This window comes from Ranitomeya imitator, chromosome 6 (genome assembly GCF_032444005.1).
Source record: "Ranitomeya imitator isolate aRanImi1 chromosome 6, aRanImi1.pri, whole genome shotgun sequence".
Taxonomy (NCBI): Eukaryota; Metazoa; Chordata; class Amphibia; order Anura; family Dendrobatidae; genus Ranitomeya; species Ranitomeya imitator.
The window spans coordinates 126,097,025-126,115,751 of record NC_091287.1 but is presented as its reverse complement, the minus strand read 5'-3'; the positions used below and the strand labels follow the sequence as shown (position 1 = coordinate 126,115,751).

The 18,727-nt window shown below is 43.0% G+C and overlaps 1 protein-coding gene across 1 annotated transcript in view; it reads right to left on the bottom strand.

Moving 5' to 3' along the window:
* Window positions 1-18,727, bottom strand: part of ATP2C1 (ATPase secretory pathway Ca2+ transporting 1) — a 227,215-nt gene that overhangs the window by 156,400 nt on the left and 52,088 nt on the right. The gene's annotated exons all lie outside the window — the stretch shown is intronic.

Below are 18,727 nucleotides of genomic sequence, written 5' to 3'. Positions count from 1 at the left end.
ATCATACAATTATTAGGTTCCGTAGAAGGACGTAGATCTGGGGATTTATTGTGATGGAATATAGGCTGAACTGGATGGACAAATGTCTTTTTTCGGCCTTACTAACTATGTTACTATGTTACTAAGAGGGTGCAGGTGGGATCCTGGTCATGCCTTCCTGGCTGATGCCTCTGCACATTCTCTAGAACTGATACAGCCATTGATGCCTTTAGTTCAGGAAGGGCAAGAACACACGATAACATTGGCTACGTCACAATTTTAATATTTTCACTCTCCTGATTTGAAAAAATCAGGAGTCATATTGCAATTTTTATGTGTAGGTGCCTCATACATAGATATCTGTCTCAGCCGATTGCTCTATACACAGCCGTATTCTGTATGGGGGGAGTGAAGTAAGCTGCCGCCAGACTCATCCGCCAGCCCCTCATCCCTGGGAACAAAGGATGAGGTGTTTGTACTCATTGCGGATCCTTTTCTCCGCCAACATCCCCTGCCTGGAGAGTCTGGTTCAGGGTGACTACTTGGCTATTTAGCTGTCAGCAATGAACAGAACTTTGCGACTTGTAGCCTTCCTCTGTCGTGTTTGCTCTGTAGTCTGATTCTCTAATATTTGTTGTCAGACCTTGGAATTGCCTTTTGATTATTCATTTTTTTTACCCATTTTGCTTTTGATGCACTCTGATTTTAGTTACCTGACCCCGGACTTTGCCTCTGACTATCCGTTTGTCTTTGATGTATCTTCCTGGCTTTTGACCTTGGACTATTTGTATTCCCCACCTCATGGCTTGTCCATGAGTATTGACTTAGCATCACAGTCGGATCGATGGTCCTTGATGACTTTAATGTGCATGGGGACCTTTAGAGTGAACTCACTTGCAGCAGATTAGTATTTTTTTGTGAATTTCCTATTTATATCCTAAAGCAATTAATTAAAAGCTATTTCTTCCTAAGCTTCTGTCACTCATGCCATAGCAGAGTCACCAACAGAAGTCCGCTGTGTAAGAAAAGTATGTGGACTCGCCAACTCCAAATGTTAGATGACATCACAGCGGCCTACCTAAGAATGTTGTGATGTCACAGCTGATCACCTGATATAATCCATGAGTTGCAGTATCTGGACTGTTTTCATTGGAATCCAATCCCACTTTTGCAGACCACACACCTATTCCTTGCCTTCTCCATGGAAGATGCCTTCTACAAGTTTCCTTTCTGGTGACTTAGACTACGTTCCCACGATAAGCTTTTGGTGCTTTTTTTGATGTTGCATCGCTCCCAGATGTTCTAGTAGAGTTGGCAAGTGTGCAGTGTCTTACCTAAGGGAAAACACTAAAGATCCCCATGCACAGTTGATGGTTGTCAACCGAACAATCATTTATCTTATATCTATTCCCACTCCTCCATACCGTGCAGTTCTGCCAAAGGTTCATGTGCTTTCAAAGGGGAGAGAGGAGAAAGCGTCTGTCATCCAACTGAGGAAGTGGCTTATCTTCTAACAGCAAAAGCATTGAACCTTTAATATACATCAACAGCGTCTGTCAGAGGAGAGTTGGGGGGCCGCCATAAACATTAGACCATTGGCTGATCCCGCTGAGATTGACTGACTTTACAGTGTAGGGAGCCCTGTACTAAATACAGTATTTGGGCTCCTTCCAGTAGCTAATCTGATGACAGAAGAATGCTGGCCATATACCACCACTTTATGGCTTTCTAGAAAATCCCCCACTACTGTACCATTCTATCAGTATTTGAGACCTTTTAAGAAGGATGTAGCAAGCTATATATACTGTACATATTCATATGTGGTAGTTGAGGTGCAACTAGAAAACAACGTATTTGATGGACCCCAAACTAGGAACAAGTCCAGATGGAACTAATCAATATTCCGCAGTGATAATCAGTCTCATCAATTTTCTCAGTTTTGTGTTCAGGTTCCTCTGTCCACTCGACATCGGAGACAGTAATCCTTCAGTTCCAGTTTGGGTGCTGCCACCACTCCACACGGCCTCAGACACGAACAGATCTTTCCTTATTTCCTGGTCCAAATCTGTTGTGCAAGGCAAACACACACTTGTCTCCACAGTGATCCCATGGAACCTTCTTCGTCATAAAGATGACTTTTGGTGTTTGTGGCTTTAGGGGTTCTTCATCTTACGCCATTTCAAACTCACTCCGAATTCTTGTAGTATGACATCTGTGCCAGTGCTTGTCCCTTCTATTCCTGCTTCGATCGTCAGTTGACTCTCAGTGACTTTTTAGTAGCTCTATTTCACTCCTAAGACTTGTTGCTCTTGCCAGTCTACAAGCTTTGGGGTAAAATCATTCTTAGTTTGCCTTTCTTCCTGCTGTCAGCCCTGGGTGGGGTCCGCGCATTATTTATACCCCTGAGAATCTGTACTCACTGCCAGTTATAACTTTATACCTAGCTATGGTGTTGTGTGCACCACAGATCATGGGTCTTAGTGGATATTCCTGTTTACTGACATTTCTCCTGCCTGACGACCTTATACCTTCCCGTACCTCATGGTTCTGACTATTCTTCTCGCCAGTTAACGCCACCAAACAGCAGTTGATTCCATGGCCCCAGCCTTAGGGTCCCTGTGTAAGTCCAGTTCTCTGTATACAGGTTAACTCCTTAGTGACAGAGCCAATTTTGTACTTAATGACCAAACCAATTTTTACAATTCTGACCACTGTTAATTTATGAGGTTATAGCTCTAGAACTCTTCAATGTATCCCACTTTTTCTGAGATTGTTTATTCGTGGCATATTGTACTTCATGTTAATGGTAAAATGTCTTCGATATAACTTGCATTTATTTGTGGAAAAAAAAATTGGCAAAAAATTTAAAAGCTTTGCAATTTTAACATTTTTAACTCTTGTACCCTTAAAGCAGAGAGTGGTGTCACACAAAATTATTAATAAATAACATTTCCCACATGTCAACTTTACATCAGCACAATTTTGGACACATAATTTTTTTTTGATAGGACGTTATAAAGGTTAAAAGTTGACCAGCGATTTATCATTTTTCAACAAAATTTACAAAACCATTCTTTAGAGACCACCTCACATTTGCAGTTAGTTTGGGGAGTCAATATATTTCAAACGTTTTTATTGAATTTTCTCACATAACAAACAGACATTTTACAATAAACATAAGAATCCCGGCCGCACAAGGCCCTAACAAAGGCAATTAAGCCAAGCTATTGCCAAGAATATTTCAAACCAATATGCGTTGCAGATGATATATGCGAATAGCTGTCTTTTTTCTTCCTTTCCTTCTTTACCCTTCTCCTCTCCCCCCTCCCTCTGAAGTCTTCTCCTTATCTAAATTTTGATTGATTGTGGGTTCTAATGAGGCATGTGACTGTCAGAACTAAAGGTACTGTCACACTAGACGATATCGCTAGCGATCCGTGACGTTGCAGCGTCCTCGCTAGCGATATCGTCCAGTGTGACAGGCAGCAGCGATCAGGCCCCTGCTGGGAGATCGCTGGTCGGGGAAGAAAGTCCAGAACTTTATTTCGTCGCTGGACTCCCCGTAGACATCGCTGAATCGGCGTGTGTGACACCGATTCAGCGATGTCTTTGCTGGTAACCAGGGTAAACATCGGGTAACTAAGCGCAGGGCCGCGCTTAGTAACCCGATGTTTACCCTGGTTACCATCCTAAAAGTAAAAAAACAAACACTACATATTTACCTACCGCTCTCTGTCCTCCAGCGCTGTGCTCTGCACTCCTCCTGCTCTGGCTGTGAGCGTCGGTCAGCCGGAAAGCAGAGCGGTGACGTCATCGCTCTGCTTTCTGGCTGCCCGGCGCTCACAGCCAGACCAGAGAAGCAGAGCGCCGAGGACAGACAGCGGAAGGTAAGTATGTAGCGTTTGTTTTTTTACTTTTTAGGATGGTAACCAGGGTAAACATCGGGTTACTAAGCGCGGCCCTGCGCTTAGTTACCCGATGTTTACCCTGGTTACCGGGGACCTCGGGATCGTTGGTCGCTGGAGAGCTGTCTGTGTGACAGCTCTCCAGCGACCAAACAGCGACGCTGCAGCGATCCGGATCGTTGTCGGTATCGCTGCAGCGTCGCTATGTGTGACGGTACCTTAAGACACTTCATCCTATGTTAATTGTGTTTAGAAATGCCTTGCATAACAATAACAGAGCCAAGCATTAACTTAACAATTTCCTTAAAGGTACCGTCACACATAGCGACGCTGCAGCGATACCGACAACGATCCGGATCGCTGCAGCGTCGCTGTTTGGTCGCTGGAGAGCTGTCACACAGACAGCTCTCCAGCGACCAACGATCCCGAGGTCCCCGGTAACCAGGGTAAACATCGGGTAACTAAGCGCAGGGCCGCGCTTAGTAACCCGATGTTTACCCTGGTTACCATCCTAAAAAGTAAAAAAACAAACGCTACATACTTACCTTCCGCTGTCTGTCCTCGGCGCTCTGCTTCTCTGGTCTGGCTGTGAGCGCTGGGCAGCCAGAAAGCAGAGCGGTGACGTCACCGCTCTGCTTTCTGGCTGACCGACGCTCACAGCCAGAGCAGGAGGAGAGCAGAGCACAGCGCTGGAGGACAGACGGCTGTAGGTAAGTATGTACTGTTTGTTTTTTTTTACTTTTAGGATGGTAACCAGGGTAAACATCGGGTTACTAAGCGCGGCCCTGCGCTTAGTTACCCGATGTTTACCCTGGTTACCAGCAAAGACATCGCTGAATCGGTGTCACACACGCCGATTCAGCGATGTCTGCGGGGAGTCCAGCGACGAAATAAAGTTCTGGACTTTCTTCACCGACCAGCGACAGCACAGCAGGGGCCTGATCGCTGCTGCCTGTCACACTGGACGATATCGCTAGCGAGGACGCTGCAACGTCACGGATCGCTAGCGATATCGTCTAGTGTGACAGTACCTTTAGAGTCACCGATTGGGGGGTCAATATTACACAAAATACCTAAAAGTGACACCATTCTAAAAACTGCACCCCTCAAGGTGCGCAAAACCACATTCAAGAAGTTTATTAACCCTTCAAGTGCTTCACAAGAGCTAAAGCAATGTGGAAGCAAAAAATGAACATTTTACTTTATTCATAAAAAATTTACTTTGGAACCAATTTTTTTTTTTATTTTCACAAGGGTATCAGGAGAAAATGGACCACAAAATGTTGTTGTGCAATTTCTCCTGAGTATGCCAATACCCCACATGTGGGAGAAAGCTACTGTTTGGGTACATGGCAGAGCTCAGAATGGAGGGAGCACCGTTTTACTTTTTGAACGCAAAATAGGCTGGAATCAATGGTGGTGCCATGTCACGTTTGGAAACCCCCTAATGTACCTAAACAGTGGAACTCCCCAATTCTAACTCCAACCCTAACCCCAACACACCCCTAATCCCAACCATAACCCTAACCACAACCATAACACACCCCTAATCCCAATCATAACCCTAGCCCAACCCTAACTTTAGCCCAACCCTAAACCTATCCCCAAACCTAACTTTAGCCCAACCCTAGCCCCAACCCTAACTTTAGCTCCAACCCTAATGGAAATAAATACATTTTTTATTTTAACCTATCTAAGGGGGTGATAAAGGGGGGTTGATTTACACATTTTTTGGGGGGTCACTGCAATAAGGTCTATCACAGTGCTCAAAATGAACCAATAGGAAAAATTTCCTATTGTTGCCGGCCGCCAGATCTCGGCGGGAGCACTGCGCATGCTCCCGCCATTTTCTTCCTGGAAGTAGACGCCGGCAGCCCGGGGGACTTCACAGGGGGATGCAGAGACACCGGAGGTATCGGGGGGGAATCGGGTGACACCATTTCACTCTCCTCTGATGTGCGATCACACTATGCTGTTTAAAGAAAAAAATACGTAATTGATTCTGATTACACTGTTCTACAGCTAAATTGGTTCAAAGATGAAAACAGTTGAACTAATTTTGTGGTGCTGAAAACGAATATGATGCTTTAACTTGGTGATTGGCTCTAATTTTCAAGATGCAGAGGAGGTTGTATTTACTTATGACACCTTTCATGCAGGCTTATAGAAAAATTTTGTCTTTATTATTTCATCATCATTATCTCTCCGTGTTTGCGTGGGTTTCCTCCAGGCACTCCGGTTTCCTCCCACACTCCAAAGACATACTGATAGGGATTCTAGATTGTGAGCCCCATCGGGGACAGTGATGATAATGTGTGCAACCTGTAAAGTGCTGCGGAATATGTTAGCGCTATATAAAAATAAAGATTATTATTGTTATTATTATTGCATTGTTAGTAACTAGTCTATTACAACATCTATTTAATCTGTTGAGCCTTCAGTATTCTGTCATCTTAGGGTGAGCAATCAAGCCGTGACCAGCTGCCTGCCTGTATACCAGTCTGCCTGTGTGCCTGTCGTGTGAGTCACTAAACCAGTTCTGCCAGCCAGTAATTGCCAAATCTACCATTCCTGGCCATTCCGGCCTCCTGTCTCTTGGGGGTCAGCTGCCATGCACCTGAGCTCAGTCCTGCTGTCACACTTGATCACACCTCCCTCGACCCTCCTCGAATTATGGTATTGTCAACCGCCATGTATCTGAGGTCAAGATCTGAGGAGGCACCTCCAGGCTCTCCTCAGATCTCAGCATCACGGTTCCACCATCCAGTCCGTTACAGATCACACTACCAATTGATATTTCTGCATGGTTCTCCCCATTAGGAAAAGAGTTTCAAGGAAAAAGCAGTGGACTTTACATTATCCAAAGATTTTATCAGCAATACGCTCAGTACCACAAAAAAAATTGCCGGTTCCAAAAGCACCAAAAACATTTTCAATTGAGAAAGAAGAGGGTTCTTGGTGTCATGAAGCATCTTCCTCTCGCAAAACAGTCTTTCTGTCAGCAACCTCAACTGAACCACTCGTTATAACACAGAGTTAACTGAACGATCTTGGTTGAGATTTGGATCTGCCCAAGAGTAAGGGCCCGTCACACTTAGCGACGCTAAAGCGATCCTGACAACGATACGACCTGTCAGGGATCGTTGCTGCGTCGCTATGTGGTCGCTGGTGAGATGTCAAACAGTGAGATCTTCCCAACGATGCAGCAGCGATGCGGCGACCTGTAGCGACCTGTACAACGATGTCGTTGGTCGTTGTGACCCTGTCACATGGCAGCTATTATGACGATTCAGACCTCGATGAGGGACGTCCTGTGTGACGTAGTCACACAGGTGTGCATTTGCGTTGCCTTTTTCGCGCCCATTCAGTTCCGATTGGTGTTCGCTACTGCGTTCTGATTGGTGGCGGCCTTGCCAAATAAATTAAGGAAAAATGAAAACGCATTTGAGACCCCAAACGATACCTACCGTGAACAAAATATAGGTGTCAGAAGAACCGTTGAAGAATAGATAAATCGAAGAGGAGTCGCAGGCCGGAGAACTCTACAACGATCTGCAAACCACCACGCGGTCAGGAACAAAGGATGGAAGCGCTACTATGTCGCCTTCTGTTGAAGGCATGACCGCCAATCAGAACGCAGTAGTGACCACCAATCGGAGCGGAGGGGTGCGGAAAAGGCAACGCAAATGCACGCCTATGTGTCGGTGTCTGAGTCGTCAACGAGGTCGTTGGTAAGGTGTCAAACACAGCGATGTGTGCTACCCAGCGGGACCTCAACGATCAAAAAAAGGTCCAGGCCATTCCGACACGACCAGCGATCTCACAGCAGGGGCCTGGTCGCTGCTACGTGTCAAACATAACGAGATCGCTACTGAGGTCGCTGTTGCGTCACAAAACTTGTGACTCAGCAGCGATCTCGCTAGCGACCTCGCTTAGTGTGAAGGTACCTTAAGGCTGACCTCTTAAGGTACCTTCACATTTAGCGATGCTGTAGCGATATAGACAACAAGTCGATCGCTGCAGCGTCGCTGTTTAGGTCGCTAGGAGACGTCCAACACCGGCAACAGCAGAACGATGCAGGAGCGATCCAGTGACGTACTTATCGTTCTCGCTGGTTGTTCGCTCCATTGAAAACCATTGCAGGCATCGTTGCTTTTGCTGTCAAACATGACGAATCACGCCGACCTGACGACCAAATAAAGTTCCAGACTTTCAGCGACGACCAGCGATGTCACAGCAGGATCCTGATTGCTGCTGCGTGTCAAACACAACGAGATCGCTATCCAGGACGCTGCAACGTCACGGATCGCTGTCGTTCTCGTTGGAAAGTTGTTCAATGTAAAGGTACCTTTAGGTTCCAGGCTACAGCAGTGGAATCTCCTAGTGGGCGATGTTAGGATTTTCTTGTTCTGCAATCATGATAAAGATCTTATCCAATACTTCTTCATGAAGGGCAATCTTGTGTCATGCAACAACATCAACAGTTTATTGAAAGCTCTGAAGATAAGTCATAATCCAGAGGAATGGAGGCTCATCATCGATTCGTCCAAAACAAGCTTAAAAGCCGTCTTGCTGCATAATGGCAATGAGCTACCTTCAATTCCTGTTAGTTTCGCAGTCCACATGAAAGCCAAGGGATACAAATGTCCTGCATCCAGCACTTGATGATCCACATAAGATTTTGTTACCACCATTGCATATCAAGTTTGACCTAATGAAAAACTTTGTAAAGGCAATGTATAAAAATACTAAAGCATTCAAGTATCTATTTGATAAATTTACAAGTTTGAGTGAAGCAAAGATAAAGGAAGCATTTATCTTCTTGAAGATAAGGGGTTTCTCAGTTTATTGCAGGACAAGGAAAAGGCTGCATGGGTAGCATTCACATTAGTGGTAACTATTTTTGGGGGAAACTCAAGAACAGATAAGTATGGAGATTCGGTGGAAAATTTCCTCACAACATATAAGCATCTTGGCTGTAATATGTCCTTAACCCCTTTACCCCCAAGGGTGGTTTGCACGTTAATGACCGGGCCAATTTTTACAATTCTGACCACTGTCCCTTTATGAGGTTATAACTCTGGAACGCTTCAATGGATTCCAGTGATTCTGACATTGTTTTCTCGTGACATATTGTACTTCATGACAATGGTAAAAATTCTTTGATAGTACTTGCGTTTATTTGTGAAAAAAATGGAAATTTGGCGAAAATTATGAAAATTTCGCAATTTTCCAACTTTGAATTTTTATGCAATTAAATCACAGATATATGTCCCACAAAGTACTTAATAAGTAACATTTCCCACATGTTTACTTTACATCAGCACAATTTTGGAACCAAAATTTTTTTTTGTTAGGGAGTTATAAGGGTTAAAAGTTGACCAGCAATTTCTCATTTTTACAACACCATTTTTTTTTAGGGACCACATCTCATTTGAAGTCATTTTGAGGGGTCTATATGATAGAAAATACCCAAGTGTGACACCATTTTAAAAACTGCACCCCTCATGGTGCTCAAAACCATATTCAAGAAGTTTATTAACCCTTCTGGTGCTTCACAGGAATTTTTGGAATGTTTAAATAAAAATGAACATTTAACTTTTTTTCACAAAAAATTTAATTCAGCTCCAATTTGTTTTATTTTACCAAGGGTAACAGGAGAAAATGGACCGCAAAAGTTGTTGTACAATTTGTCCTGAGTACACCGATACCCCATATGTGGGGGTAAACCACTGTTTGGGCGCATGACAGAGCTCGGAAGCGAAGGAGCGCCATTTGACTTTTCAATGCAAAATTGACTGGAATCGAGATGGGACACCATGTTGCGTTTGGAGAGCCCCTGATGTGCCTAAACATTGAAACCCCCCACAAGGGACAACATTTTGGAAAGTAGACCCCCTAAGGAACTTATCTAGAGGTGTGGTGAGCACTTTGACCCACCAAGTGCTTCACAGAACTTTATAATGCAGAACCGTAAAAATAAAAAATCATATTTTTTCACAAAAATTATCTTTTCGCCCCCAATTTTTTATTTTCCCAAGGGTAAGAGAAGAAATTGGACCGCAAAAGTTGTTGTACAATTTGTCCTGAGTACGCTGATACCCCATATGTGGGGGTAAACCACTGTTTGGGCGCATGGGAGATCTCGGAAGGGAAGGAGCGCCGTTTGACTTTTCAATGCAAAATTGACAGGAATTGAGATGGGACGCCATGTTGCGTTTGGAGAGCCACTGATGTGCCTAAACATTGAAACCCCCCACAAGTGACACCATTTTGGAAAGTAGACCCCCTAAGGAACTTATCTAGATGTGTGGTGAGCGCTTTGACCCACCAAGGGCTTCACAGAAGTTTATAATGCAGAGCCGTAAAAATAAAACAAACATTTTTTCCCACAAAAATTATTTTTTAGCCCCCAGTTTTGTATTTTCCCGAGGGTAACAGGAGAAATTGGACCCCAAAATTTGTTGTCCAATTTGTCGTGAGTGCGCTGATACCCCATAAGTGGGGGGGAACCACTGTTTGGGCGCATGGGAGGGCTCGGAAGGGAAGGAGCTCCATTTGGAATGCAGACTTAGATGGAATGGTCTGCAGGTGTCACATTGCGTTTGCAGAGCCCCTAATGTACCTAAACAGTAGAAACCCCCCACAAGTGACACCATTTTGGAAAGTAGACCCCCTAAGGAACTTATCTAGATGTGTGGTGAGCGCTTTGACCCACCAAGGGCTTCACAGAAGTTTATAATGCAGAGCCGTAAAAATAAAACAAATATTTTTTCCCACAAAAATTATTTTTTAGCCCCCAGTTTTGTATTTTCCCGAGGGTAAGAGGAGAAATTCGACCCCAAAAGTTGTTGTCCAATTTGTCCTGAGTACGCTGATACCCCATATGTGGAGGGAACCACCGTTTGGGTGCATGGGAGGGCTCGGAAGGGAAGGAGTGCCATTTGGAATGCAGACTTAGATGGAATAGTCTGCAGGCGTCACATTGCGTTTGCAGAGCCCCTAATGTACCTAAACAGTAGAAACCCCCCACAAGTGACCCCATATTGGAAACTAGACCCCCCAGGGAACTCATCTAGATGTGTTGGGAGAACTTTGAACCCCCAAGTGTTTCACTACAGTTTATAACGCAGAGCCGTGAAAATAAAAAATCTTTTTTTTTTCCCACAAAAATTATTTTTTAGCCCCTAGTTTGTTTTTTCCCAAGGGTAACAGGAGAAATTGGACCCCAAAAGTTGTTGTCCTATTTGTCCTGAGTACGCTGATACCCCATATGTTGGGGGGGAACCACTGTTTTACTTTTTCAACGCAAAATTGGCTGGAATTGAGATCGGACGCCATGTCGTGTTTGGAGAGCCCCTGATGTGCCTAAACAGTGGAAACCCTCCAATTATAACTGAAGCCCTAATCCAAACACACCCCTAACCCTAATTCCAACGGTAACCCTAACCACACCCCTAACCCTGACACACCCCTAATCCCAACCCTATTCCCAACTGTAAATGTAATCTAAACCCTAACCCTAACTTTAGCCCCAACCCTAACTGTAGCCCCAACCCTAACTGTAGCCCCAACCCTAACCCTAACCCTAGCCCTAGCCCCAACCCTAACCCTAGCCCTAACCCTAGCCCTAACCCTAGCCCTAACGGGAAAATGGATATAAATACATTTTTTTAATTTTTCCCTAACTAAGGGGGTGATGAAGGGGGGTTTGATTTACTTTTATAGCGGGTTTTTTAGCGGATTTTTATGATTGGCAGCCGTCACACACTGAAAGACGCTTTTTATTGCAAAAAATATTTTTTGCGTTACCACATTTTGAGAGCTATAATTTTTCCATATTTTGGTCCACAGAGTCATGTGAGGTCTTGTTTTTTGCGGGACGAGTTGACGATTTTATTGGTAACATTTTCAGGCACGTGACATTTTTTGATCGCTTTTTATTCCGATTTTTGTGAGGAAGAATGACCAAAAAACAGCTATTCATGAATTTCTTTTGGGGGAGGCGTTTATACCGTTCCGCATTTGGTAAAATTGATAAAGCAGTTTTATTCTTCGGGTCAGTACGATTACAGCGACACCTCATTTATATCATTTTTTTATGTTTTGGCGCTTTTATACGATAAAAACTATTTTACGGAAAAAATAATTATTTTTGCATCGCTTTATTCTCAGGACTATAACTTTTTTATGTTTTTGCTGATGATGCTGTATGGCGGCTCGTTTTTTGCGGGACAAGATGACGCTTTCAGCGGTACCATGGTTATTTATATCCATCTTTTTGATCGCGTGTTATTCCACTTTTTGTTTGGCTGTATGATAATAAAGCGTTGTTTTTTGCCTCGTTTTTTTTTTTTTTTCTTACGGTGTTTACTGAAGGGGTTAACCAGTGGGCCAGTTTTATAGGTCGGGCCGTTACGGACGCGGCGATACTAAATATGTGTACTTTTATTGTTTTGTTTTTTTTATTTAGATAAAGAAATGTATTTATGGGAATAATATTATTTTTTTTTTTTTCATTATTTTGGAATATTTTTTTTTATTTTTTTTTTACACATTTGAAAAAATTTTTTTTAACTTTTTTACTTTGTCCCAGGGAGGGACATCACAGATCGGTGATCTGACAGTTTGCACAGCACTCTGTCAGATCACCGATCTGATAGGAGTGCAGGCTGCTTCACAGTGCCTGCTCTGAGCAGGCTCTGTGAAGCCACCTCCCTCCCTGCAGGACCCGGATCCGTGGCCATCTTGGATCCGGGCCTGGAGCAGGGAGGGAGGGAGGTAAGACCCTCGCAGCAACGCGATCACATCGCGTTGCTGCGGGGGGCTCAGGGAAGCCCGCAGGGAGCCCCCTCCCTGCGCGGTGCTTCCCTGCACCGCCGGCACATCGCGATCATCTTTGATCGCGGTGTGCCGGGGGTTAATGTGCCGGGGGCGGTCTTTGACCGCTCCTGGCACATAGTGCCGGATGTCAGCTGCGATAGGCAGCTGACACCCGGCCGCGATCGGCGGCGCTCCCCCCGTGAGCGCTGCCGATCGCATATGACGTACTATTGCGTCCTTGGGAAGTAAAGCCCACCCCACATGGACGCAATAGTACGTCTAATGGCAGAAAGGGGTTAAAGATTCATGTCAGCTGTGAATTGTCCAAAAACACATCCAGCATCAAGCCCTGGTGTTCATAATAGAGAGGTATGAAAAAGATACTTGGCACTCATTAAATACATTCAACAGGAGTAATTCATTAAATGTGGATTATCCAGAAAAGAATAAGACGTTTCAGTCAACAAGACCTTCATCAGTATTAAATAGCTGTCAGACCGCGGACATCCTGTGGATACTAAGAGACTGCAAACGACAACGCTGATGGAGAGTCTGCGGCATCCACCGCTCATTAAATCGCTCTATGTCTAAGCAGTGGATATTTCACATTTAATAAAATAATCCTGTTGAATGTATTTAATGAGTGCTAAGTATCTTTTTCATCCCACTATCTGATCAGGATTCTACTTGTGCACCTTCGCGTCCAGAAGTGCCGAGCGTTTTTTTCATGTCAAGTAATAGAGAGGCGTCTATCAGACGACCCCATTACTAACTCAGTAATCCAAAAGCATAAAAACTCATACACAAATAAAAAAAATATTTAAATAAACACTACCGGACAGTTTACCTGGTTCACCAATTCATTAAAAAAAAATGCAGGTCAAACGTAGCCCAGGGAATGTGACGTAGTCCACAAACGGAAGCCTGAAAAACATAAAAAGAGAGAAGTAAAAAGAAGACACTGTCCCTCGTTCACCAATTTATTATATAAAAAAAAAAGTTCCGATGTAGTCCAGTGCTTCCCACAACTTCCTCGTTCTGAGGCGCCATAGGCTTTAGTAGCAGCCTCTCCCAGCTCACTCTGTACTCCACGAGACCCGGCGACCATGAAGAGCAGTAATGTTACCGATGTCACCACCACTCATCAGAGTCATCGGGTCGCACGGGAATCAGAAGTGTGAGCCAGGACTTGCTGCTGCTAAAGCCTATGGAGTTTCAGAATGAGACTTTGGTTGACAAATTTGAGGAACATCATGGGAAACGCTGGACTACATCGGACCTGCCTGGAAACTTTCTTTATAATAAATTGGTGAACGAGGGACATTGTCTTGTTTTTATTTCTCTCTTTAAATTTTTCAGATTTCCATTTGTTTAAGCAGGCTATTATTTTTAGGCTGAGAAGGGCCCAATAACCAAGGACCGTCCCAGCCTGAAAATATCAGCTCATAGCTGTCTGCTTTACCTTTGCTGGCTACCAAAAAATGGGGGGATACCCTATGTTATTTTTTTCTCTTATTTATTAGGTTAATGCATGTACAGTAAGCTACACATACAAGGCACAAATTATATATCTCACAGATATCTATCATCTATTTATCTGATATCTATCTCTATTTTTTCACATCTTTAACACATACAAATCTTTCATCTCTGTTCTGCATTCTATTCCGGTACATGTCACACAGACATGTCATCTGTGTACGTATCGTCATCTGTACTTCCGAAAAAAATGGCCATGTGGGTCACACGGACACACATGTTTATTCTGTACTTGTTATAAAAACATGTTGGATACACCAATAGGAATTCCAGGGGATACAGGACTGACGCGTTTCGACTAGATAGTCTTAGTCATGGTCTTGAGCACTAGTTCTGAACCCATTTCAATCCTTCAGAACTAATATTTGGGGAGTGTTGAAGGCTTTGCTCTTGCTGTGTTTTATATATTTCGCTCTGCAATTATAAAATATAGTTTTTTGTTTATGTAGAAAACTTCATGTGGTTCTACTATGATTTGTGGTGGTTTTATGATGCGGTAATTGGCTGTGTGGTTTTTATATCTAACACGTGTAATATAAATTTGTTTCACTTGTGTAAACTGTGTGGCCAATTACCACATTGATAAACAATGGTAAAACTCCTATGTGTGATAATATCCCCTGGGGACCACTTGTATTATTTAAAGGTAAAAGTGCCCCCTTGTTTGCAGGGCATATCTGCACCTAAACAGGTATAGGAAGTCCTCTGCTATAGTGACATAACACTAATGCACATTTTGGAGCTATATTTATCATTTAAGCAGGAAAAATGACAGTTTGGTTAATAGTAACTACAATTTTGACGTGGCTCATTTTGAGCAGTGTAAATAAGGGAGCATCAGCAATTCTTATGTCCTTGCACGATATTCAAATTGTCCGGCTGAGTATCCCAACAGTAGTGACTAAGATCGAGGGTCGTCAGTTGGCTTGAGAGTACAATAAAGATATTAAAATCCCATGTGTTTATTTTTTTTTCTTTAAAATACTTTATTCATAATGTGTGTTTATTTAACCCTTTATTACTATTGGATTAATAATGGATACGTGTCTTATTGACATCTCTCCATTATTAACCAGGCATAATGTCACCTTACATTAGCAAGGTGACATTAACCCTTTATTACCCCATATGCCACCGCTACACGGGAGTGGGAAGAGAGTGGCCAAGTGCCAGAATAGGCGCATCTTACAGATGTGCCTTTTCTGGGGTGGCTGGGGGCAGATGTTTTTAGCCAGGGGGGGGGGGGGCAATAACCATGGTCCCTCTCTAGGCTATTAATATCTGCCCTCAGTCACCGGCTTTCCCACTCTGGCGGAGAAAATTGCGCTGGAGCCCACGCCAGTTTTTTCCATGATTTAACCCTTTATTTTAACACCTAGAGCTCCCAAATTTTGCACATACACACTACTAACATTAATAGTGAGGAATATGTAAAAATATAAGGGATATGAAATGGTTTACTGTATGTAAACCATGTCTCATATCATGTCGGGTTTGAGAAGGAGATAGCAAAAGCCAGCAATTGAATTACCGGCTTTTCTGCTATCTAGCTCTGTATGAAATATGAGAGTGTATATACGGTATGTTTTCACGAATATTTGAGCCCATGGATCCATTCTATGTCCATTTTGCGAGCCGGCGAGAAAATCTCGCTGTACGGATGCCATACGGAGGTTTACATACGCAAAATACGCAGCCACACCTTGCCTACGGATGACATACGGATCACTGTTCAGGGAACATTTCTGCGTATTTGGTCCGTAAAAAACGGACCGTATTTTTATACGTTGTGTGTGACTCCGGCCTTAGTGTCCGACAAGCAGCTAAAAATGCGGTCAATCAGACGTCAAGAGTTTTTCACGTATGTAACAAACAAATATTGGTGTCATCGGTATTTTGGATCCATGTGGCATCAATGTTTGGTTAGTTTTTACCATCAGTGTTTTTTACGTATGGATAAACAAATTGCAAAGCTTCTCCCAGCACACGGACTGCACACTGTATTAGCTCTTTTCATTCATGATACCAGAAAAAAACAGACATGTCTCCAAGAGTTTTGCACAGACACACCGTCCATGAAAAAATAAGGATGTGTGAACAGCACCATAGATTATAATGGCTACATTTTGTATCCGTGAAAAACATATGCAATGCGGATATCTGAATGAGGCTTAAGGCAGAGTTCAGATGAGTATATGAAAAATTGTCAGGTTTTCATCCATAAAAGGACAATCTATTTTTCATTCATAGTGTCGTTCATATGTCATCAGTAAGTCATGCATATGTCCTTTTTTTGAATCCTGCTATAATCCGTTTTATTTATCAACAAATGAAAAAATAAAAGGCCCGACACTCTTCCCTATATAACGCCTTACCTACATAGGACATAATGGTGACGATCCCCATGCCTGTCATTACGATCCTCTTGTGCTGATGCTCTGCTATGTACAGCACAAGTGATCAGATTTATCGCAGCTTCAAGTCCCCTAAGCGGATTATTAAATACAGTAAGAAGTTAAAAAAAAAATGTTAAATATGAAAAAAAAACTATTGAAATCACCCCCATTTTGCATTTTTGGCATTGCTGCTTTCTTAAAAGTACTATCTATCAAAATATAAAATAAATTAATCCGATCATTTAACAGTGTAATGAGAAAAAATATTGAAATGCCAGAATTACATTTTTTGGGGGCAGAAGCAACATTGCAATAAGAGGCGATCCAATCATTGTATCTACCCCAAATTGGAATCAGTGAAAACGTCTGCTCAGGGCCCAAAACAGAAACCCTCATACATCCCCATATCCTGAAAAATGAAAACGTTATGGTGATACAAGAATTGTTTTTTTATGAATTTCCAATTTTTTTTTCACCATTTAAAAAAATAAAACTATGCATGTTTGGTATCTGCATACAAGTACTGACATGGGGAATCGTATTGCTTGGTCAGTTTTACCATATAATGAACACGGTAAATAAAATACACCAAAAACAATTGTGAACTTGCACTTTTTTGTGATTTGAACGCACTTGGAATTTTGTTCCCGCTTTCCAGTGCATCACATGATAAAATAAATGGTGCCATTAAAAAAAAAACCCTAAGGCAGCAACACAAAAATGAACTCAGAGCTGCTTCAAAATGAATAGAATAAAGGGTTTTTCTACTACTATATTATTGATAGCTGGAAAGGTCAGCAGTATCAAATCAGCGGGATAGGGGGTGTTTTTACCAGTTTCAGCAATGGCTGGATGTAAGCAGTAACAAGTAATCCAATTACATATAGAGCGACAGAGATCTACTAAGGCTAAGTTCACATTGCGTTAATGGCAATGCGCTGACGGCATCCGTTACGTAGCGGCACTAACACTATTTAATGGATGCATTAGCGCACCCATCGACTGCCATTATGTAGTGCATCGCTAACGCATGTCATAATCGTCATGTGTTAGCGATGTGCCGTCATTCTGAGATGGACCCTCGGACACGGTCTGCAGCGTTTCTGGGTCCGTCACCGCTAGCACAGATGGAGCATCTGCGCTAGTTTGATCACATAACGCGATCTTTAAAAGGCACTTGCATTGCGCAGTCCGTTTAACGCATGCATTGAATGGACTGCACTAACTCAATATGAACCTGGCCTAACTGCACCTCATGAAAGTGACCAATTCCTGTGTAAATAGTGGCCAACAAAATTGACTTTTATCCAAGTGGGCTCAATTACTTTCCTATCAGTCGAATGGATAAACACTAATTTAGCTAATTCAAAGCCCCCAACCCAACACATTGGATAAAAGCTGTACAAAATGGATGATTTTGATGATTGTTGATCATTAACGTTCAAGCATCAATCGATTTTATGAATGTCACGTTCAAAATATCGATCTGGCATGTTGGATATTTCCGTGCAAGTGTTGTCAAAAGTATAACATGTATTTCTTGATTGTTCAATTTTGCAAATTGTCTCTTCAGAGAGGAAGAGAGCTAGAACTCTAGTGCCACCTATTGGAAGGTAGCAATCCTACAAGTCAATGTTGACCCTTTAACGAGCCTTGTCACATGACTTAACCCTGCTGTTCTGTTCGGTCTGGGGAGACCTATTTTGAACTTTGGTATTTTTTGGGGTGTTCAAGATGCGGTTCTGAAACTTGTGGTTGATTGACTTAAATGAGGATGGGTCGGTCGGCCACGGGTTTCAGAGCCGCATCTTGAATATTTTAAAGAATATTGAAGTTCAAAGTCGGTCATTTTTGACCAACAGAACAGCAGGGTTAAGATAATAGCCAAACCAGAATCTCAATTTGCAGACACTGTGTTTCGGGGTACTGCCCCTCGTCAGTGCAAAGTGGTGATCTGGTTTGGCTGTGTGAGAGGCGTCTGACTGATATCCAAGAAGTATCATTTCTCCTTGCGGAGATTGGCGCACATTTGGGTGATCTCTCGGCTGTTATCCATGACAGATTTGTGGCAGTGGTGGGATCTGT